Source organism: Chenopodium album, chromosome 8 (assembly GCF_948465745.1).
Source record: "Chenopodium album chromosome 8, dcCheAlbu1.1, whole genome shotgun sequence".
Classification (NCBI taxonomy): Eukaryota; Viridiplantae; Streptophyta; class Magnoliopsida; order Caryophyllales; family Amaranthaceae; genus Chenopodium; species Chenopodium album.
Window position 1 is genome coordinate 3053880 of NC_137841.1, and position 24472 is coordinate 3078351.

The 24472-nt window shown below is 34.4% G+C and overlaps 1 long non-coding RNA gene and 1 other non-coding gene across 11 annotated transcripts; one reads left to right on the top strand and one right to left on the bottom strand.

Annotated features, from left to right (window-relative positions):
* Positions 1–5489: 5489 nt before the first annotated feature.
* LOC145641586 (uncharacterized) lies at positions 5490–9143 on the bottom strand. 10 transcript variants are annotated; one of them, XR_014115472.1, is made up of 9 exons: positions 9003–9143; positions 8721–8789; positions 8348–8486; positions 7973–8056; positions 7591–7741; positions 7479–7510; positions 6407–6607; positions 6066–6187; positions 5490–5750 (listed from the first exon to the last, which is right to left on the bottom strand). It is a non-coding gene; the product is annotated as an uncharacterized LOC145641586 (long non-coding RNA). The 10 variants fall into 10 exon arrangements; XR_014115476.1 differs by having other exon boundaries at positions 6407–6610; XR_014115477.1 differs by having other exon boundaries at positions 6407–7510; positions 7665–7741.
* A 13777-nt stretch (positions 9144–22920) lies between these two features.
* Positions 22921–23027, top strand: LOC145556938 (small nucleolar RNA R71). The gene has a single exon (XR_014092029.1). It is a non-coding gene; the product is annotated as a small nucleolar RNA R71 (small nucleolar RNA).
* Positions 23028–24472: the final 1445 nt, after the last annotated feature.

Consider the following 24472-nt stretch of genomic DNA (forward strand, 5'->3'; position numbering starts at 1 on the left):
CACTTGACTCGATTTGAAGCTTTAAAACTTATGTGAGCAAGGGTGAGTTTTACCAACAGAAATCAATGGCTATTTATAGATAAACAAATGCTTTGGAAAATTCTCTTTGTGCAGCAACACCATTACGCCACTACTCATACCCACTAAGAAGATCATGTTCCTAGAATTTAGGAACCATGAACTCCTCAATGTGCAATACCATGACTGACATAGAACATGGGAGAGTAAGCCGTAAGTTTTGGAAAACATGGTGATTTTATTTTTTCAGAAGATAATTTCGAAAATAAGAAAATAAAATAAAATCTTTTTGCACAAGATATTTTTGAAATTCAGAATAAAATAAAATCCCTTTCAAAAGATAAACGTTTTAGAAAGCAACCGTTTTCCTAAAAACTAGCATGCACAATTTTATCTTTTTAGACCAATTCCACACAGATTTTTCGAGTGCTATTTAATATCTTATACTTACATAAATCCTAAAATATAAAAATATATTTAGACTTCATGTTCTCTGATGAAGCTTCTACTCCGAGGCTTCTGTTCCTAGAGAGGAACTTCTCTTCTCTGATGAGGCTTCTTCTCTTACGCTTCTGTTCCCTGAGGGAACCTTCTCTTCTCCAGTCTTCATTTCTGAAGCGCCAGTTCCTGTGAGGGAACTCTTCAATATGGATAGCTCTGCTTCTGGCCTTCTTGTTCCTCATGGTATTTTTACAAGACACTTCATTCTCCTAGTCTTTGTAACTGAGTACACACTTAAACAATCAAGCACTTATTAGTTTGTAAGTAAGTTAGGTTGTGTCATCATCAAAATCATTAAGTCCAACAGTTTGCATATCAACTTTTACTATGTTTAGAAACCCAATTTCATTGCCTGCGTCAAAAGTTTGATTTAATTAAGGGCCTGTACTGTTCACATTTACTCAACTAAACTGATTGGAGTTGTACTGAGTTGAACTGAACTGATTGGAGTTGAACTGAACTGAACTGAAATAAATATTTTATGAGAGAAGGAAATTAGGAGCTGAACTGAACTGATTGGAGCTGAACTGAACTGAAATTAAGTAAATATGAACAGGCCCTAACCCACGCTATTTGATTACTTATATGGCCTGGATTTCCTAATACTACCTCCATTTATTTTCGTTGACATGTTTTAACTTTAGCATTATTCAAACACTTCTCTATGACCCTGTTTTGTGATTTATACATGATGAAAATATAGTCATGTGGGGTCTTGTTCGATTCGTCACGATATATATTATCAAAATATCAACTTTTTATAATTTTGGTTTTTCAATAATTAAAGATAATAACGGTTGAATATGTGAATTGACAAACATGATTTAAAAAACGTGTCGATTAAAAAGAAACGGAGGAAGTATATATTACTCGTAATAAAGATGTTTTAAAGTTAAAATTTTTCAAAATTGATTTACGAAAGGAAAATAGTATAGTCAAATACACCTTCCATTGGTCAAGAATGTGCTTATATTATTAGCCACTAATGAGGAGTATATGTTTTCTCACTGACCATTTCACTTTAAGATTCATAAGTGGGCAACAAAGCTTCCTAGCTACTAAATTGAGGTAAAGATGTTCATTGTGATTTGAAAAGTTACATACACAAATTAAGGTATCAAATAACGTATGAACATTAGATTTCATTTGTGTCGTTGCTTTATACAAAAATTACTAAGTGGTAATGAAAATTGAAGAACTTAATTGATTATTTAAAAAACTAACTTAACCGATTGTTTTAAAAATTATGAATATGTTAAGTTAAAGAAAAGATTAAATTTTTCGTTAAACAAAAAAAAAAAAAAAAAAAAAAACATACACTGATACACACACAAATAATTTTTTTTTTTTTTTTTTTTTTTTTGTTGTAAATAATATGTACATAATATATATTTTTGGTAGAGTAAATAATACTTATATGATAGATAAGAGAGAACCCCAATTCTCGGCCCCAAATGTATGATTGTGACTTGTAAGAGACTACTCCGTAAGTCCGTAGTAATGAATGTGGAATTTTTTTTCCTTTTAGTTATACTAGTTATCGAGCCTCCGCGCGCGCGATGCGCGCGCTTCGTATGGTGAATCAGAAAAGTTTAGTTTGGCGCTTAATGTTAATGTGTAATTAATTTGTTGTATCTTGACATAGTGTTTGTTGCATTTTATATATACAATGTTATCATTATATATAGATTAATAAAGTTGTAGTTGTTTATGTAGCAATAATTTATAACGTGTAGTATAATTATTGTGTATTCTTGTCAATTCATAATGTAGCAATAATTTATAATGTGTATGTTAATTATGTAAATAGTGATGTTGTTGCATTGTTGTATCAAATTAAGGATACACAATAATTATACCTAGGCTAAAACTCCTTCAGATAGTCCTCCGTGTCTTCCCGTCAACGTCCTACAAAATTAGCTCTCACTCCCTTTAATAGATGATGGAGAAGCAAAGCATCAATGGCGGAAAACTACCGGCACCGCGAAAAAAGCTACCAAAAGAGAGAGTATTCGGAGCAAACGTTGTTCAATTATCAGAAGATGAAGCAAATCAGCTAATTAATTTGTTGTATTTTGACATATTATTTGGTGTATCTACAAATATAATGTTATTGTTATATATGGATTAGTAATGTCGTTGTTTATGTAGTAAGAAATTATAACGTGAAATTTAATTATGGGTCGTTCTATTTTATGTGAATGGATTGGTTTTTTTTTTTTTTTTTTTTTTTTTTTTTTTTTTTTTTTTTTTTTTTTAAATACCAAATAAATAAAAGATGATTTATATTTGCAATTATGAATTGTTTTAGTCGGATCTGATCAATTTGCATTTAAATTTGGGTTAAATTGTGTTTTTTGTATGGTCGATGCTCCAATTTTTCTCTTTCTTTTCCTTTCTCTATCTTATCCTCTTTCCTTCATAACCCATATTTCTATCTCTTCTATTTAATCTAACTTTTTTTTTCTCCCGACCTTTATCCCTTCTTCTACCCCCCTTATCTCCTTTGAACTGGTATCTCTATCTTTCAGCTTGCCCTATCTCTTAGCCCCTCTTTATTTGTCTCTCTCTTCAAACCCTTCGCTTTCCTAGTTCCCTTTCTCTCTCTCGATGATTATCTCTATTTTGGCCATTGTTTTTCTACCAACTTTTCCTTTCTCTTCTTCCCTCCTCTATCTTAAGTAACCCCAGACCGACTAATCCCGGACTAAGTAATTCTTCAAGTAAACCCCCTGAATGAACCCTCAAGTAACCACTGACCGAGTAACCCCTGACCGAAATCTTTAGGTAACCCTGACCAAATTACTCAAGTAACCCCTGACCGAACTCCTTAAATAACCCCTTACCTAGTAACTCGAGTAACCCCTTACCAAGTAACTCAAGTAACCCATGACCGATTAACTCCTCAAGTAACCCTTGACCGAGTAATTCGAGTAACCACTGATCGAGTAATCCCTCAAGTAACCTTAACCGAGTGAACCTCTTGAACAACCCCTATCTGAACCCCAAAAGTAATCATTGGGGAATAAGTTGTGATTCACTTCGCCATACCCTGTCTTGATATGAAATTTACCTTAGCTTCCTCGGGACCCCATTTGTCAAGCCCAAAATCTGACTGCTTTGCATTGAATTCCTAATGCATCGAGTTGGTACTTATTTAAGCAACATAATTGTTATAATTGGAATTATAACCGACAGGTATGACCGACTAATATGTCTTTGACATGAAACGATGCGCGCGCTCCATTTGGCGAATCGGAATTGTTTTGCATAGCACTTAAGGTAAATGTGTAATTAATTTGTTGTATTTTGACATAGTATTTGTTACATCTACGAATACAACGTCATGGTTATATATAGATTAGTAATGTTGTTGTCCTTCATAACCCATATTTCTATCTCTCCCATGTTTTTCTAACTCTTTTTTCTCCCGACCTTTATCCCTTCTTCTAGCCTATCCCTTATCTCTTTTGAACAGGTATCTTTATCTTTTGGCCTGCCCTATCTCTTAGCCCCTCTTTGTCTCTCTCTTCAAACCCTACTCTTTCCTAGTTCCATCTCTCTCTCTCTTGATGATTCTCTCTATTTTGGCCCCTGTTTCTCTACCTCCTTTTCCCTTTCTCTCCTTCTCCCCTTCCTTTCCTTCTCTATCTTAAGTAACCCCTGATCGACTAACCCCAAACTGAGTAATTGTTCAAGTAACCCCTGAATGAACCCTCAAGTAACCCTTGACCGAATAACCCCTGACCGAACTCTTTAAGTAACCCTGACCGAATTACTCAAGTTATAGACTTCACGCATGTGATGTGCGCGCTCCGATTGGTAAAATGTTATGGAAGTCATACTTGTTAACAATAATGTTAGAGTTCGATGTTATTTTCTTTGGGCATATCGAAATTGTTATGAGAGTATAATTTTGATTTGTGCAACAATAATTTGAGCGCATGTTTAAAATAATATTAGACACGTAAAATCTATTACATTTGGACATAATAGCTGGCATTTCTTCAAAACCTCTAAATTATATACAATTATCTCTTAAAATTTGCTCACCTCTAAATAATTTGCTAACCTCTAAAAATCATAATTACCTCACCTCTAAATCGATTGTTCACCCTTAAACAGCTTGATCACCCTTACAGAATTTGCTCATCCTTAAACAAATTGTTCACACCTGCAGAATTTACTCACCTTTGAAAGTCATATACAATACTTCACTCCTAAATAATTTGTTTACTCTAAAAACCATATGCTAATTAACTCACCTCTAATAGTTTGTTCATTACTAATATTTTGCCCAATCCTAAAAATCATATACAATTACGTACCCTACCTTTAAATAAATTGTTCACCCCGCCCCTGCAAAATTTGCCCACCGTGGTTCAGAAGAATCATACTCTCATCACACCAGCAACTATGAAATGTATAGAAAGCAGAAGGCAAGCAAGGATGAGGTTGAAGAGTTGCTTAGTCATGAATCTGTGTACATTTTTTTTATTAGATGGCAGGATTTTTCTGCTGATTTGATTGGTGTAAATTGTATCACATGGATTAGTATTGCAATCCTTTTATTTCATTGGTTGTGTAATATTGACAAAAAAATACTCAAGAGTTTCCTCTTTGTTATCCGCCCTTTTTAATGACAATCAGTTTCTCTCTCTTCTTTTTGTTTTGCAAATGATTTGGTTTTAGTTCCTATGTACTTTCTTTAATTCTCCTTAATACTCGTTATTTTTCTTCAAAAGTGACTATCATTCGGGGACGTAATAGTTTCATTTATTACAAAATACAAAAGTGACCCAATAAATGCAAATTTCCTGTATTTTGGATTAGTTGAACCAAATATCAATAAAATTAATATTCAAATAGCTCCGTTACAGCTTTTATGATGAGCTTTGAGATGAAACATTACAACAATCTCCAGAAACCTCAATTGTAAAAAGCACAAAATGATGAAGCGAAACACCAAATTCAAGTAAACAATCTGAACATATTTAAAGAAGTTAGTCTGAAATATAATAGTTGGAACAACTAAGTTGTTACAAAATAATACTACAAACACAAGCTACGGGCTTAGAAGATACAAACTCATAAGAAGATAATATCAGCTACTCTGCAAAGCAGATTCTATGCACCTGTATCTCCCTACAAAAATGTACTCACCGGGAATACATTGATAGCTAGGCTTGAAAAGTTGAAATACTCTTCACGTGACTTCTTAAGCAAGGCACCTGGTAATTAAGGACCAAAAGATTCCTTATCGGTAAAAAATATATCAATCAAAATGAGCAACATAAATTAAGAACTCAAAGCACAAAATCAGAACCCATTAGATAAAGCCAAACTTGGGGTTCCTTCCCCTTCTTGTTAAATATCTTCACACAATCGAAACCCATAATTTAATCTCTCAATTTATGAAGAATCTGCTCTTGTCAAAGTATACTATTTTAATAGATTACTTATATGAACACGCACGAGTGTCTTAACTTGTAGAGGTAATTATCAAGTTGATGAGAGAAAAATGAGGAAAATTTTGACAATTATACCTGTAATTTTTCGTTCGGAAAAGAGCCAGGCTGTATTTCTTCAACTTCTTCTGATTGTTCAGCCACTATCCTTGGGTTTCGCTACTGGCTGCTCCATTATTCACTATTGTAAAGCATCCCACCTAATAATCCATTTTGAAGAAAATTTAAGGCTCAAATTCATAAATTATTAACAATATCAAACATTTTGAATTAAAATTCCCAAACCATGCACTTAAATCCCCCCAAAATCCCAAATACAACTACTGTAATAAAATGATACACTATTTTCTTCTTCCTCAATTCAAACAACTCAATTGCAAATGATATTTGATGATTAATAAGAAGAAAGAAAATCTTACCTGAGAAGCTACTTCAATAGAGCAGTGAAAACCCAGATTGTGAATTTGATTTACCTCAGAAGCTACTTCAAATGGAGCAGTGAAAACCCAGAAGCCACTCCAATGCGAGTAATGTCGAAAAGTAATTTGTAGGCTTCCTCAACTCACGAGAGATGGAGATGGACTTCCCCAAAAGAACGAGAGTGTTAAAGGTCTTCCTCACTGCTACAAGGTTCAGGTTTCCTTGTAAAGTAAAGTAAATGTGCAAATGACAGCATAATGACTACTAACCTATTACGCAGCACATAATGTCCTGCGTAATGATACAATTAAAGTTTTGAAAGAAAACTGTTAAGATGCAGGCCAAACACACAACAAATAAAGTAGCAAGAACAACAGATACCATAAGCAATATTGCATGTTTCAGCAAGTTGGTTAATTGGTCATACTCACAGCTGCAACTATGATTTCCTGATACTATTTCAAACGACACTATGAGCAAATAGCGGATTTCTTTATACTATAGTAACACATAAACAAGAGTACAAGAACAAGAAACACCCCGCTCCCCCCCCCCCCAAACACCTCAATAAAAAGCTTTGGTGCGGGTTCAATCAAGGTTACATATCAAAGAATGGACACCACACCAGGTGGAAAAAAAAAACATGAATTAACTTGCAACCCGCCAGACAACCATTTTGACAGTATCAATACAACATTAAACAATCTACCATTACTGAAACCATTGACAGTGTACTTTTTCTTTCATTCATTTAGGACTAAGTGACTAACTAAAACCACCAAAAAATTTCTACAGTTGCCCTAGAAACTGCATTAGGTGATCAAATTTGTACAAAACAAATACACATTCTATCATATTAGGACTTCACACAATTTTAATTCAATGAACAAACATAATGAAAATTATAGTAGAAAATTTAAATTTACACATTAACATTAGCCAACTACTTTAAATTTGAACATGATCAACTTGCAAATTCGAGTTAATTTTGACATGATTAGTAATGAAAATAATACGTAGTAGTAGCAATTAACAAAATTAAGATTAGAGCTGAAAAATGGGTACACTGACCAAATTGGAAAGAATAATTATCTTCTGAGTGGCTGTTAAAAAAAAGGAACAATTAGCATAGAATTAAAAAATAATTATACAAAAGAATTGAGATAATAGCAAATAGCAATACCTAAAAAAACTAACATATGCAATGAAAATTCCGTTATTGTAAAGTAAAGTAAATGTGCCAGTCAGCAAGCTCACTCCTAAAAGCAAATCCTACAAAATCATGCTAGGCTTGAGAAGAGTTTGAACCCCCAAAGTAATCCCACCGGATGCACCTACACACACACCAGAATCATAGCTTAGTATCTTTGCCATAAGGCGAAAGGCCCTGAAAGCATACATGATACATTTACAGCAAACCAACAAGTATTTGCCAATTTAACCTTTAGAATTACAAAGTCCAGAATTCAAATCATATAATTACAAAGAAATTGAAAAGTAATAAACACACAATTACTAATTTTAATAATATATAAGAATATACGATAAAAATAGAAATTTCTGACCTCGACTTTCAAGGGCCAGCATGAGCCGTTGAGTAATGATCAATAGGCGCTAACAATAGATCTCCCACCAAAAAAAATCTAAACCTGCAAAATTACCAACAATATAACAAAAACCTTTGTTAAATGCAAAAGCAATTAAAGGGTGAAAATAACCTTTAAAATCTTCAAATTGTAAGAATCTGAAGAAATTTCAAGATAATCCCTCTCTGATCACAGTGGAAGGAATCAAACCTAAACCAAAAATTAATAAAAAAAAAAATTGAAAAAGATTTCAACAGCATAAAAAACCAGAAAACCTCAAACTGTAAGAATTGTAAAGAAAACTTAAAGTTAAAAATACTAACAATGCAAAATCAAAAATAAAAGAAAACTTACATCTTTCAATTGTAGAAAAAGAGGTTTTTCCTGTCTTTCAAATTCCCTTAAAGATTGCTCGACTGTACATCCCAGGCTTGGAATTGTTGAGTTGACCCAAAAACTTGGAAATCCATGAGCGACAATTCGACCTAGAACACTGGAAATTAAACCATCAAAATTTGACATACCTAGAATGAAAGCGAGCAAATCGATAAAGAGATCCCGACATTAATTTTTTATCAGATTGAACCCTAAAATATTCAACCCATAAAAATTAATAAAATTGGTTTCCATTTTTTTCTCAAAATTAGATCGAAGTAAATCTGATAATAATTCACAAAAAGTAAATCCGATTTTAAAATGGAAAATTGATGATTGAAAAACACATTACTTGTAAGCTGCTTCAGTAAATGGAAAGCTCAGAATTCTCTTTAATGGAGGAACGGAAAAGGTTCGGAAGCTGCTTCAATGGAGAAAAAAGATAAGAAAGTCAAGTAGCTACAATTCAGGGAAATCAATATTCAAACATGAAAATCGACAATGAAGATTGGAAGAAACAACGAATTTAACAAAAGCAAAATCGAGCAGAAAATCAAAAGCGAAAATTATTGAAACTGATCAAAATTTTACAAGAAATACAATTTGTTAATTAAGAGAAAATAAAAGAACTCACCTTGAGGAGAGAAATCTGAGGTAAAGATTGAGGAGAGAGATTGAAATCTGAGGTAGAGACTGAGGACTTGAGGAGAGAGAAATTGGGGATCGAATTTAGATGATAACCCTAGGTCAAAGATTGAATAACCCTGGATAAAGTGATCACCAGCAAGCAGAAAGTAATCAAGAGCCAACAAAACACCACCTAAGCATTTTGGCTGAGAGAAGAACGAGAGCCAACAGATCACCAGCAACAAAAATAAGGGCAAAATCGTAATTGTACTTTTTGAGGGGCAAAATTGTCATCACACTATTACTAAGGAGTTTTCAACTTGCCAACTTCTCACTTTTAATAGTTATATAGATATATACCGAGTTTTTTTTTTATTTTTTGTTTTTTTAATTTTTGAAGGAATACGGATAATCTAAGTCCGTAGTAATGAATGTGGAAGTTTTTTTTTCCTTTAACTTACTATTTTGTAGTAAGTATCCGATTTAATCATTTAATCTAATACAACTATACAAGTTAACAACCAGTAGTAGACAATAGAATAATCTACAAAGACATTTATGAAGATGATTGAGATCATCATCTAGTATAAATTTGCTTCTAAACCAGCAACTTCACTTAATTATGTCTATTCAAAAAAAAAATATATATATATTGGGATAATCTGATCTCCACTAATTTGATTGAATGTTGATTATCGAAATATTGAATATAATACAAGTAATTTCTAATAGGCAAAATTGGCCTCAACACTCTGAACTTTGGCTTGGGTGCACTCAGCACCCTGAACTAAGAAAAATAGCCAAAACACCATGAAGTATTAGCATGGGTGCACTTAGCACCATACAAGAAATTTTCCGGCCAAAAGTAGCCGGATTCCGGCGACTTTTTTTTTTTTAATAAAAAATGTTTTTTTTTTTTCGTATTATTATTATTATTATTATTATTATTATTATTATTATTATTATTATTATTATTATTATTATTATTACGAAAATACCTCAATTTGCGTGTTGTTATTTTTTTGACGGAAATTGTGCAGGTATAAAGTTTCGGGGTCATTTTTACCCTTAATAGATCCAAATTTAGCTCAGATTTTGCAAAAAAAAAAAAACGAAAATACCTCGTTTTGCGTGTCGAGAAATATCTAAGTAGCTAAGACACGCAAATCGAGATATTTTTTGACACGTAAAACGAGGTATTTTCATTATTTTTTGCGAATTCAGAGCTTAATTTGGATCCATTAAGGATAAAAATGACCCTCGAAACCTTACCCGAACAATTTCCGTCACAAAAAATAACAATACGCAAATCGAGATATTCCTCGACACGCAAAACGAGGTATTTTCATTACTTTTTTGTAAATTCCGAGCTTAATTTGGATCCATAAAGGGTAAAAATAACCCCCGAAACCTTACCCGAACAATTTTCGTAAAAAAATAAATAACAACACGCAAATCGAGGTATTTTTGTAATAATAATAATAATAACAATAAAAATATTAAATAATAATAATAATGATGATGATGATGATGATAATAATAACAATAATAATAATAATAATAATAATAATAATAACAATAATAACATATTTTTATTAAAAAAAAAAGTCGCCGGAATCCGGCCACTTTTGGCCGGAAAATTTCTTGTATGGTGCTAAATGCACCCATGCCAATACTTCAGGGTGTTTTGACTATTTTTCTTAGTTCAAGGTGCTGAGTGCACCCAAGCCAAAGTTCAAAGTGTTGAGGCCAATTTTGCCTTTCTAATATGGAGCCAATTTGAGATAGTTTTAGTTTGCTTAAAAAATTTTGCTTGATTTGTGTCCTTTTTTATTCTATTTTTTTCAATATATATGTAGGCATTTTGTTCAAAAATTAGGAAAGAAGGTGTTAATTTTTTTTTTTTTTTTCAATTTTTTTTATTACTCTCTATTTTTTTTTAATGGACACTATATTCCCAAATTTTTAAGCTGTCAATTTTAACTTTTAATTGATTGATTACTACGGAGTACTAATTAAAGTTAAAATTTTTATAATGATTATTAAACTAATTTAAATTTTATATATGTATGTAAATGATTTTTAAGGGGGCACCATCATATCACTTCCCCCCGGGATTGAAAGAGTAAGGGCATGTTCACATTTACTTAATTTCAGTTCAGTTCAGTTCAGCTCAGTTCAGTTCAGTTTGGTTAATCTCCTAATTTCCCTATCTCATAAAATATTCATTTAAGCTCAGTTCAATTCAGTTCAGCTCCAATCAGTTCAGTTCAGTTCAACTTCAATCAGTTCAGTTCAGTTCAGCTCAACTTAATTCAATAAATGTGAACATATCCTAACATAGAGAATGATTTATTTGTCATAAAGGCAATAAAGCCAAGATAAAAGATATTCACATTCTATTACTCCCTCCGTTTTTAAATACTTGCTCCACTTTCATTTTCTGACCGTTTTTAAATAATTGCTCTATTTCCTTTTTTGGAAAATTTTTACAATATTTAATTCATTTCTCACATTTAGTGGACCCAACATTATACTCTCTCTCCTCCTATTCTTCCACTATTTTTGCTTTTTATAATTTTTTATTTTCTCAAGTACCCCACTACCTTCATATTTTATTACTTTTTCCAATTTCTCCTAAAACTCCGCGCATGGAGAAATTGAGCAAGTGTTTAAAAACGGAGGGAGTATTTTATTATTTGCATCTCTTTTGATATCTAAATTAAATTATTTATTCTTTTGTGTATATGATAGTGAAATACGGAGTACTTATCTAGGCATGCAGACTACATCAGTAGTATCAAGCATATATGGAAATTTTCGTAGTACTAAATAAATATAGGATGTGGAAACTTGCTTAGCTTAGACCACTTTCTATAAATTGATAAAACTTTATATGTGCATTTTTCCAAAACTTTTGATATTTTAGACAATAATCACTGCAACACATAGCATGCACAAATTGAAAAAAGAGTAAAGTATGTTGTGAATTCTCTATTTTATTTGCAAGAAAACTACGTACAAATTTTATAAAATTCAATAACTTTCACTTTGAAAAAGTTCATTACTAAGGTACAAATGTACAACAACACACACAAGTGGTACATCCTACATTACAACGTTCCCAATTCTCCTGCAAGTTTATGACTGACATTTACTTAGGGCCCGTGTCTCATTGATTGAACTGAGCTGAGCTGAACTGAACTGATTAGAGCTGAACTAAATATTTTATAAGAAAAAGAAATTAGGAGGTAAACTGAACTTATTAGAGCTGAATGAACCGAAAATAATCGTATCAGAATAGGGCCTTAGTACTACACATTTAGTATCCAGTACTTCAACACAATTATACCACTTAATTTGTCGCTTGGCTCCGCCTTGAGAGCAGAACTCGTAGTACCATACTTGCTGTCATTTTAACCTGCTGCAGGACTAACATTTTAACCATGAAATTAAGTTTTTTTTTTAATTAAAAAGGTTAGTCCATAAGATGAGTGCATAACTCGTGCATACGATGATGAAAGATAATTTATATATGCTTAATACATGATATACATCTGGAGTATGATAAAGAAATAATTATACTAGCAAATACTAAAGAACTAAACACATCGATCAGGAACATGAATATTGAACAAACTTCACTACTTAGAGCCTGTTATGCTCACCTTAAGTTCTAATAACGGTTATCCAAATACAAATTACGGAGTACAACTAAAATAAATTTAAATTTTAGGAAATTTTGCAAAAAAAACAACCTTCTATAAGCATTTTTTCGCAAGAGACCACCTTTTATATATATATATATATATATATATATATATATATATATATATAATTTTTTTTTTTTTTTTTTTGCAATGACACAGCTTAATCAATTTTTTTTGGAAAACCATACCTTGATGCCGGAAAATAAAGTCAAACCCTATTTTCCGGCATTGACTACGCTATCCGCACCCATGAAACTAACAATGGAGGAGAGAATGGTGGCTAGGGCTATAAAGGAGGGTTTAGGGTGGTCAATGTCGTTAAAAGGGTGTGTTTAGGGTGGTCAACGCCGCAAGAGAGGGTGTATTTATGGTGATCAACGCCATGAAAAGGTGGTTTTGTGGGTGGGGCTTGGGAGTGAGGTGGTTTTGTGGGTGGGGTTGGAGAGAGAGATAGTTTCGTGGGTAGATTGGGGTAGTTAACGCCGAAAAATGGGGTCAAACCTCATTTTCCGACATAAAGGTATTGATTTGCAAAAAAAAAAAATTGATTAAGGTGTGTCATTACAAAAAAAAAAAAAAAAAAAAAGTTATAAGGTGGTTTCTTGCAAAAAATTGCTTATAAAAGGTGGTTTTTTGCAAAATTTCCTAAATTTTAATAAGATCTAATAAGTTCGCATAAGTTTAGGTAAGTGAAAATCAGGTGAAAAGAACACGTCATTAGTGCACGCAGTTGTTTATTTACATATTCAAAGTAGTAGTAGTTGTTGATATGTTTATTATTTAGTCATTAATAAAGCATAGGACGCTTACGTTATTAGTAGTGAACTAGTGGGGTTATGTAGCCTATTTTAAATTTTTTATGTTAATTAGCTGATCATGGGATTATCTATTTCATGTATTACTAGAACTCCTAACTTTGTGCACTGCAAAATAGAGGAGCGAAATGAAATAAAATGGGATGTATTTTTATTGTGTATGGACCGCCTTTGTTAGAAGACAGAGTTGTTTTCTGGAGTACCATGCTCAACAACTTACATACTTTCCCTAGTAGTCTTCCCTTAGGAGATTTCAACCAACTTGATCAATAATTTAGTTATCATAAAGTCAAATTAGTGGCAATGGCCCGTGGCTGGTTCACCAATGTTCCAAGCCCATAATTTTGGAATAACAATAAGAATTAGATCATAAAACAATCTAAGCTCAAATTCAGGCATAATTTATGTGTTGCTCATCCATAATTTTAATAATCAGAGTATACATGTTCTTCAAAACATAAAGTGCTTTGGAGGGTATTATGTAGCTCACTGTTAGATACGGGTATGGGCCGCACCCGTTACGGGAGAGTGCAAGTCCACCACTTTACAAGACCAAGGAGGTTCCATCTCAAAACCATATGGCAATGAGGGAATAACCCCTTAGCCTTATATTGTGGTGGTAACTCTTGAATTCTTTCAATGTGGGATATCATTACCACTACACTCCCCCTTTTTAGTGAATTAGTGTGGGACAAGAGAATGCTCACATGTGGGTTGTTCCTGGACTCAACACTCACGTTGGAGCTTTAGCTATGGTTTATGTCATCTATGGACTATGGATATGTAAAAACAATTTCCTTAATTTTTGTTGTTTTAGCTGGATGAACTTGGTCCTTGGTTTTTCAGTTGTCCAAACCAGTGGACAGTAGGTTGTAACATAATTAGGGCTTTGCCTAAGTAATCCATGCTATGTTCTGTGTTGAAAAAAATGTTCTTCAAAACAAAGTATTCTTAATGTCTCTTATATACTAGACTACTTGAACATTCGTCCTTGTAGAGACTTGGGGCCTGTTCTGATACGATTATTTTCAATTCAATCGGTTCAGTTCAGCTCTAATTAGTTCAGTTCAGTTCAGCTCTAATAAGTTCAGTTCCGTTAAATTCAGCTCCTAATTTCCTTCTCTTATAAAATATTCAGTTCAGTTTAGTTCAACTCTAATAAGTTCAATACAGTTCAGTTCAGTTCAATTCGGCTCTAATAAGTTCAGTTCAGTTTAGTCAATCAAAACAGGCTCTAATAAAGATTGTACCTCATTCTTAACTCATGATTATCATCTCCTTACCAACATGCCAAGGACTAAGGTCTATAACGCCGAGCCTCAAACCAAGAACAAAATAATAATCTCAACCTTTTGATTTCATACATCGATCAAATAATCATTCACAAACTAATACATAATATCTCAATAATGGCACAAATTCCTAATAATGCAACAATTCAAACTCGATTAAATCATAGCACATCTCAACTCTTATAGGGCAATCAAAGTAGTACCCAAATTTAATTAACTCACAACCCAAAAATAACACTCTGCATTAACAACCCTAAAACCTCGATAAAACAATACTCCCTATAGAAACAACATTAAAAACCCTAGCATAAATATCACAATCAATTAATACGACAATCAAATCATATAATACAACACTTTAATTACATAAATATAAATCTTGATCATACAAATAAATCATAAATATTCCATATAATAATACAAAATATAATCAAACAGTAATCAACGATCAAATAAACAACTCCAAGGATTAAGATTCGTGTGATTACATATAATAATAAGAGTAAGCAAGCAACTCCAAAATGACGAGTGTAATTACCTTTCAAATCGAAACACCAAAAATATTACATTCGAGCAAGGGACATTGTTAGATTTGAGGAACAAAAGTCACCGAGTATGCTTGATCCGAATGATACGATAGGAAACAAGGTTACCCAATAATAATAATAATAATAATAATAATAATTTTAATAATAATAATAATAAAGGATAACATGAGGTTTGGTAATTGATAATTGCTTTTAGGGAAACAAAGAAGTGTGAATTAGATGAAAAAGCATCTTGCTGCCAACCTTGAGGACTCTCGTACGGCAAATCGAAGTGCATGCGCAACTATATATATATATATATATATATATATATATATATATATATATATATATATATATATATATATATATATATATATATATATAAGTAATTTAGATAATTATTAGTGTTTCAAGATAATTTATATAAGGTAACAAAAAAGATAAAGTATAACTGATAATTTCATATTTTAGCCATAAAATATTTTTGCTAAAATCTTAAAATATTCTAGTTTTACATTAATAATACCAATTTTCCTATTATTATTATTATATTATTTTTTTTTTTGGTGGAAACGAGGGGCAAGCCCCAGAAAGAGAGAAGCAAACTAGTAAACTAGAAACAAAAACCGGACAAAAAAGAAACTTAAAGCAAAACAAACTACTGAAGTACTAATTCTTTGGCACCATCCTCGGAAGGGCCACTCCCCTGAGGTCCTCCAATAAAACGGCACGAAGATCCTCCAGGACCGCCTCAAAGATGACCATTTTCTGCTGCATTTGGACTCCATAGTTAGCCAACCAATCAACTACTCTATTCGCCTCCCTGTAGCAGTGTCCGATCATGATTTCCCAACCTTGTCTAGCCATGAGGGATCTACACTTTCGGATAATATGAATAAAAGGAGAGTTAGCAGGAACTGGCTCTACTAACAAATGGATAACAACCTCCAAATCCACTCTTATTTGCACCCTTCGATGCCCCGCATTCCATGCCATAGCCAGGCATCGAAGGATAGCCAATAATTCAGCTCTAGTACAGGTGCATAAACCACAATTTAAGGCAAACAATTCCCGCACTTCACCCTTATGATCTCTTATCACACCCCCTGCACCTGCCAAACCCGGATTCCCCTTCGATGCGCCATCAGTTTCCAATCTTACCCACCCAACTGGAGGAGCTTCCCAGTAGACTAAGATCTCTTCCCTCTTTCGCTTTCCCCTTTTCAATTCCTGGATATTATAGTAAGCTTTTTGGATGTCCCCAACTCGAGCTAATATAAAGCATGCCTAGTCAAAAGGAATTTCGACATCTCTGTCGAAGCTTCTCGAATTTCTCCATCTCCAGAGCCACCAGCAAGTCACTGTGAAGAGAAAATTCCAATCTTCTCTATCATATAATCCTTGAGTAGTCAGGTTTCTTATGATCCATTCCTTGAATGGTATTTGAAACTCCTGTCTATCTACCTCAACTCCCAATTTCATCCAAACCACTAATGCCGCTGGACATTCTCTTAATATATGATTAACATTTTCTTCTACATATCCACAGACTAAGCACCTGGGATCAGTAGTTAAATGTCGAATAAAACGGGTTGCATTCGTCATTAACCGCTCACGGTAAGCCAACCAGAAGAAAAATCTCATACGTTGTGGAGCCTGCACTTTCCAAATGGCTGACCACTAATCATTATCCTCAGGGTGGGCACCTTCATCTTGTCTTATAACGCACATAGCAGACTTTAAACTGAACCCTCCAGAGGGTGATCCATTCCAGAAGATAGTGTCTACTGCCTCTTCATCTTCGATTAACTCATAGGCCTGGATCTCTTTTAGAGTTTCTACTAGAAGATTGTCTGCAAAGAGTTTGAATTTCCACCCTCTCTAGCTATCCCACATATCGCATACCTTGAAGTTCAAAGTCTCATTTGGAGGAGTATGCCCTGTCTCATCTATTAGAGGAGTCCTCTTGCACCAACTGTGCAACCAAAAGGCAGTAGATCGACCATTTCCCACAGCCCTACTAATGCCCTTCTTCAACACATTAATGTTCTCCACAATTCCTCTCCACGCATTTGATGCATCGGATTTGGCTTTGAACATCTCGACATCGCATCGACCATCACAATATTTGTGACGTAAGACTCTTGACCACAGAGAATTTGGTTCGGTTAGAACCCTCCATCCCAATTTAGACATAAATTCTGCGTTCGATTGCCTCATGGAGCGTATACCCAATCCCCCCCTCCATCTTTGGCTTTGCTACATCATTCCAGGCAACTAAATGCACCCTCCTCTTCTCATCAGTGCTGCCCCATATAAAGGCCCTCGTACTTCGATCAATTGCATCACATATTCCTTTAGGAATTCTGACCGACTGCATTGCATATGAGGGGATTGAAGAGAGAGATGCCTGGGCTAGCGTTGTACGGCCAGCTATGGACAAAACTTTTGACTGCCATCCACCAAGTTTGGAATTCATTTTATCCAATAGAAACTGATAAGTCGCTTTGTTAACCCTCCCATTCAAAGTTGGAACACCTAAATACTTCCCGAAATCCTCAGTACTCTCCATCATTAATTCTTTACAAATCAAGTCTTGAGTATTGAAATTGGTGTTTGGCGAAAAATAAATCCGTGATTTATCTACACTCACCTTACTTCCTGATGCTTGGCAAAACACTTCCAGACATCGATTCATAACCTTCGCTTGTTCCAAGTTTGCTTCACAAAACAGGATTAAGTCGTCCGCAAATGCCAAGTTTGTGATTGGAGGACCTCCCCTACTAGCTCTAGCCGGCTTCCAGCAACCAAATTGAACTTCCCTTTCAATCAAATGAGTCAACCTCTCCATACAAATCACATATAAGTATGGAGAAAGCGGGTCTCCTTTCTGTATGCCCCTCGACAGAGAAAACTAAGGAGTAGGCTCACCATTCCACAAAACACTTAACTTGGCCGAGGTAATACACATCATGACTATATCAACTATACTATTTTGACAGGCTAAATTCGTATCCCCAAATCAAAAGTAATTCCTAAATCCTCTAACTAACGTAGATAGAGAAGTAGGGTCGAATCCACAGAGAAACGAGTCTTTCTATTCCTAATTTAATTAATATAATCTAGATTATTAAGTAACCAATATGTAAATTTGGATATAAAACTAAACTGCGGAGGTTAAGAATAAGGAGAAAACAATGAAAAAAAGGATCTAGGGCACAAGTTCACCAATAAATAATATTCCAGGGTAGAACATAATAATCAATCATCAATGCATACATTAATCAGATCATAAAGGGCTTTCGCTACGTATTACAACCACACAATTAATTTACTGGTATTAAATCTCATCTTTCGAATCTCGACTTAACCATTTATAAATTAACCTACCTATTGAAACTAGACCTAAACATTAATTCTCATCTGTCGAAACTCGAATCAATATTGTTAAACTCATGCATAAAAGATCTGCGCAAATCTAGTCACAGAGCATTAATTCAATCAATAGGAAATTAATCTAGCATTGACAATTAACAACAATAAATTACCCTTTCATATTAATTATGGATCCCCATAAACCCTAGAAATAGAACTACTCACACATAATAAAAACTAAACTAATCAAAGCAATAAAACAAGACATGATCAAAGGAATAAAATAAACAACTAAGATTAAGAGAAGAGAAATTGTTACCAAAGAAATCTGGAATTAAGAATAGAGTTAAGAACAAAGTATATGAGAGAGAAACTAATCTAAAAGCTAAGTAGGCCCGTATCCAATCTGAAGCTTCTCTTTTCTTCTCCTTTTTCTCTTGAAATCTCCGTACTTTGTGATCTAAAACCTGTACAAAACACTCATGAAAGGTAAAATTTCACTCTCATCACCTCTCTAAAAAAAATAAAAAAATATAAAAAACGAAAACTTTAGTTTAGAAAGCAAGAAATACGGGTTTCCTCCCGTAAAGCGCTGGTTTATCTAGGTCCCGCACGACCTTCTTGCCAAGTACAAGAACTAAGACCCTGGACCTAACGCTTGGTTGGGTGGTTTCTCACCCAGCCAAGCGGTGTTTAGGCTACGACGCGGTTTCCTGACATACCCTGTGGGACGGAAATTCACCTTATCTGGTGGATCCTCCTTGACCTGGATTGGGGATTCTTCAATACTACGCACTAAAGATCCCTCTTTGATCGAGGGTTGCTTCAAATTGTCATCGCATTTAACACTTGCAACTCGATCTGGTGGAACACTCACCGTAGGATCAATTTCCACAACTTGCTTGATTGATTCCACCTCTTCGTCCTCAAAGACAAGATCGATAGTGTAGAGGGCTCTTTCTATTGCATCAACTTCCTTCTGCCATTTATCTATCTCATCTGAAAGGGATGCAACACAAGATACCGCCTCCAAGGGATCTTTTACAAGAGCTTGGGGCTTGTTAGAATAACTTTGAACCACATTAACACTAAAGCACTTCTCCTCTGTCATGGGGCTTTTAGGGGTATTATTAAGATTAAAAATAATTTTATCGTCCCCTACTGATAGTGTTAATTTTCCACTTCTCACATCTATAATTGCTCCTACAGTGTTGAGGAATGGTCTACCCAAAATGATTGGGGTTTGCATACCTGATGTACACATTCTATACCATATTTTACCCTCATTTTATAGCTATGTTCGTATGATTCCTAAGCTCTACGGAGCTATTTCTCGCTAATATCCTCCTCTCTAGTGTGGCTTGGTCTATTTGGTTGATTTTCTAGGCATATGAAGATTTCCGGATGATTTGGAATTGTTTTGAATAGCCACGAAAGCTTATTATGATGGAGGAGAATTTTACCCGTGTCCGCCCTGGAGGGCAACATTGCCCTGGCAGCCAAGGCGAAGAAGGAAAAGAAGAGAAGTCATGAGAAAGAATGGAAGAGTTCAACTTCCATCCGCCCGGACCGGGCAGCATTGCCCTGGAAGACCGGGCGGACAAAGAACTGTACAATAGAGGCCATATGAAGAAGTGCAAAAAGAGTTGCTTCGCGCGCTCGACCGGGCGGCTTTGCCCGGTCTGATCGGGCGGAGTTTCGCAAAGCCTGTTTTTCTTATTTTACGGGATTTCTTAATTAAGAGATATAAATACCCATTGTAAACCCCGAAAAAAAACATACTTAATCATTATCCTAGCAGTTTCTAAACACTATTAGAACCCTAATATTCTCTCTAGATCTAGATTAATTTAAACTTTCAAGTTTTGATCTTTGTTCATCAACAATTGGTACTTTTCTTCATTCAAGCAATTGGTATTCATCTTTATTTCTTCTTTTACTTTTCATTGCTTATTAATCAGGTTTTCTTCATTGATTATTGTTTTTTCTTTCATTAATATGTGTGAGTAGTTTCTTTATTCCAAGATCTAGCGGAACTCGAATATGATTAATGCATGATTTAATTCTTTAAATTCTCTAACAATAATTGTAATTGATATGCTTAATTGATTATGCTTATGCCAATACTAGATTAGGGATAATTGGTATTGTTAATAATCCATTGTTTTAATCACAACGGGAGTTGGGTTTTGACGGGTTTGAATAAATCAATTAAGGGTTTGAAGTTCATCACGGGAGTAGTTGAACGGATGATTAGGAAGTTAGAGTAATGTGCTCAAAGTCTTTGATTTGCATGATTCCACGGAAGTAGGCTTGATTGTGATTAGAGAAGCCATTGATAACTCGGGAGAGACCATTGGTATTACTCATGGATTACTTTTCCTCATTAATCAATTGAATTATATGTTAGGGGTAGAACGATTATTACATTAATTGTATTCGTGGTGATATTGATCTTGGATGTTTTTAGCATTGATTTATCATATTATTTAGTTTAATCGCTTTAATTAGTTCTTTAGTTATTGATTCTCATTCGTTTGATTTGGCTACTTGCTTAGTAATTGCTTGAGTCTATTTAATTAGTTGAACCATAGTCTCTTGGGATCCGACCCTTGCTTGCCCGTCTACATAGTAGTGGTCTAGTTAGGTTTATTTTTGTTAGGTACGCGACACGCGTACCCTCAGCGATATCAAGAACAACAAAAACAACAGGTATGTAAAATTTACCTACTCTAACGGGAACATCCTCTAAAACACCTAAGGGGTATATGAAAGAACGGTCTGCCATTTGTAGAGTAATATTAGTAGCTTTTAATTTACCCATATTCAACTTGGAACACACAGATAATGGCATAACACTAACGCTAGCACCCAGATCACACAATGCATTATCAATCATTAGATTGCCTATATGAAAAGGGATAGAAAAACTACCCGGATCTTTTAATTTCTGTGGAGATTTATTTTGAATTACGGCACTACACTCTGCAGTGAAAGCTACTGTCTCTACCTCACTAATAGACCTTTTTCTTGTCAATATTTCTTTCATAAATTTAGCATATGTAAGAATTTGTGTGATTAGTTCAGTGAAGGGAACTGTTACCTTCAAATCTTTTACCATCTCCAGGAACTTACCAAACTGCTTATCCAAATATGTTTTCTTTTGACGATAGGTGAATGGAAGTTTAATAACTGGCTTTGGAGCATTATTGCTCTTATCTGGAGTGGCCACCTTCTCTGGAGTCGTACCCTGCAATGTAGAATTAGATAAATTAGTACTATGCTTTAGCCCTGCAGGGCTATTAGCTACATTATCAGGTTTAACGGAATCAAGATTAGCATTATTTAATAAAACAGGTTCATCAACTCTGGGCATAGGGGACCCTTCATAGTTTGAACCACTCCTTAGAGTAATTGCATAGGCTTGATCCGTAGGCCTGGTTGGTTGTGCTGGCAGAGCTCCCTGTTGGCGGGCTTGTAGAGTAGCGGAAAGTTGCGCAATTTGATTATCTACAATTTTATTATGTGCTAGAATTGAATCAATTTGTGCATCTCTAGTCTCCATGTGCTTCTGCATATTAACCAACATCTCTCTAATTTCTACCAAAGCAGGGTCGGAAGATGAGGAGGAATGTTGTGGTTGGTTTTTCTGGCTAGCATTGGGATGGTATATTTCTGCTGTTATTGCTGTGGCGCCTGTGGTTCTTGTGGTGGTGGATTTTGAACATTAGTACTCCGATAGGAAAGGTACGGATGATTCCGGTACCCAGGATTGTAGGTGTTGGAGTATGGGTTATTCTGGATATGAGCTTGAAAGGCATTAACTTGCTCCACAGAATTCCTGCAATCTTGTTCCCAATGACCTAAAATTCCACAATTTTCACAGAAATCCTCATTAGCATTATTATTAATTGCAGAAATATTAGCTACATTAGCAGTGCTAAGATTATCTAATTTCTGGCAGATAGAAGTTAGTTGAGCTTGCAAAAAGGATACAAAGTCAACACTATGCTTCCCCTTGTTAGCAAAGCCTCTAGGATTCCCATATTGGGAATTATGTATCGCCATATCTTCAATAACCTGACCTGCATCATCAACATTAAGATTCATAAACCTCCCACTAGCTTAGCTGCAGAATCTAAAATTATTCTTGATGAATTTCCAATGCCATTGTAAAAGGCTTGGATTTACTGCCATTGTGCCAAATTATGATGGGGACATTCTCTTTGTAGGTCCTTGAACCTCTCCCAAGCCTCATATAAAGTTTCATCGGCTTCTTGGGAAAAGTTCTGAATTGCACTCCGTAGTACGGTTGTTCTCTATTCAGGATAGTACTTGTTATAAAAATTCAAAACAAGAGTTTCCCAGTCAGTTATACCAAGTGCAGTTCTATTTAAACCACTAAACCATAGTTTAGCTTTTCCAGTTAAAGAGAAAGGAAAGAGAATCTCCCTGATTTGGTCTTGTGTGACCCCATCTTGCCTGATGGTATTACAATACTGACAATAGTCTGCAATGTGAAGATTTGGGTCTTCATCCTTAGCTCCACTAAATTGCTTCCTCTCTATCATCGTTATAAATTGGGGTTTAATCTCAAATTGTACCCCATCAAGAGCCGGAGTAGGAGTGAGGTGTGGAAAATCTGTAAGCTTTGGTTGTGAGTAATCACTAAACTTCTTTGGAGCCGTAATCTCTGATTCTAGATCTGATGATACCTCTGAATCGCTAGAACCAGTTGGAGGATCTTAGTGATTATTATTATCACCAGAATCCGCCAGAATTTGCTTGTAAAGGTTCTTCTGTCTATGGAAGGATCGTTCGATCTCATGATCGAATGGGACGTACCCTGATCTGGAACACCTGGGCATAAACAAAAAAAACTAAAAGCAAATATGAGACTTGCCTCAAAGAACTAACGTTCTCTGAGACAAAAAAGAAATAACCTAGACTACAAAAATAATCAGAAACAAAAATAGAACCGTTTCCCCGGCAACGGCGCCAAATTTTGACAGGCTAAAGTCGTATCCCCAAATCAAAGGTAATGCCTAAATCCTCTAACTAACGTAGATAGGGAAGTAGGGTCGAATCCACAGAGAAACAAGTCTTTCTATTCCTAATTTAATTAATATAATCTAGATTATTAAGTAACCAATATGTAAATTTGGATATAAAACTAAACTGCGGAGGTTAAGAATAAGGAGAAAACAATGAATAAAAGGATATAGGGCATAGGTTCACCAATAAATAATATTCCAGGGTAGAACATAATAATCAATCATCAATGCATACATTAATCAGATCATAAAGGTCTTTCGCTACGTATTACGTTACAACCACACAATTAATTTATCGGTATTAAATCTCATTTTTCGAATCTCGACTTAACCATTTATAAATTAACCTACCTATTGAAACTAGACCTAAACATTAATTCTCATCTGTCGAATCTCGAATCAATATTGTAAAAGTCATGCATAAAAGATCTGCGCGGAGCATTAATTCAATCAATAGGAAATTAATCTAGCATTGACAATTAACAACAATAAATTACCCTTTCACATTATTTATGGATCCCCATAAACCCTAGAAATAGAACTACTCACACATAATAAAACTTAAACTAATCAAAGCAATAAAACAAGACATGATCAAATGAATAAAATAAACAACTAAGATTAAGAGAAGAGAAATTGTTACCAAAGATATCTGGAATTAAGAATAGAGTTAAGAACAAAGTATATGAGAGAGAAACTAA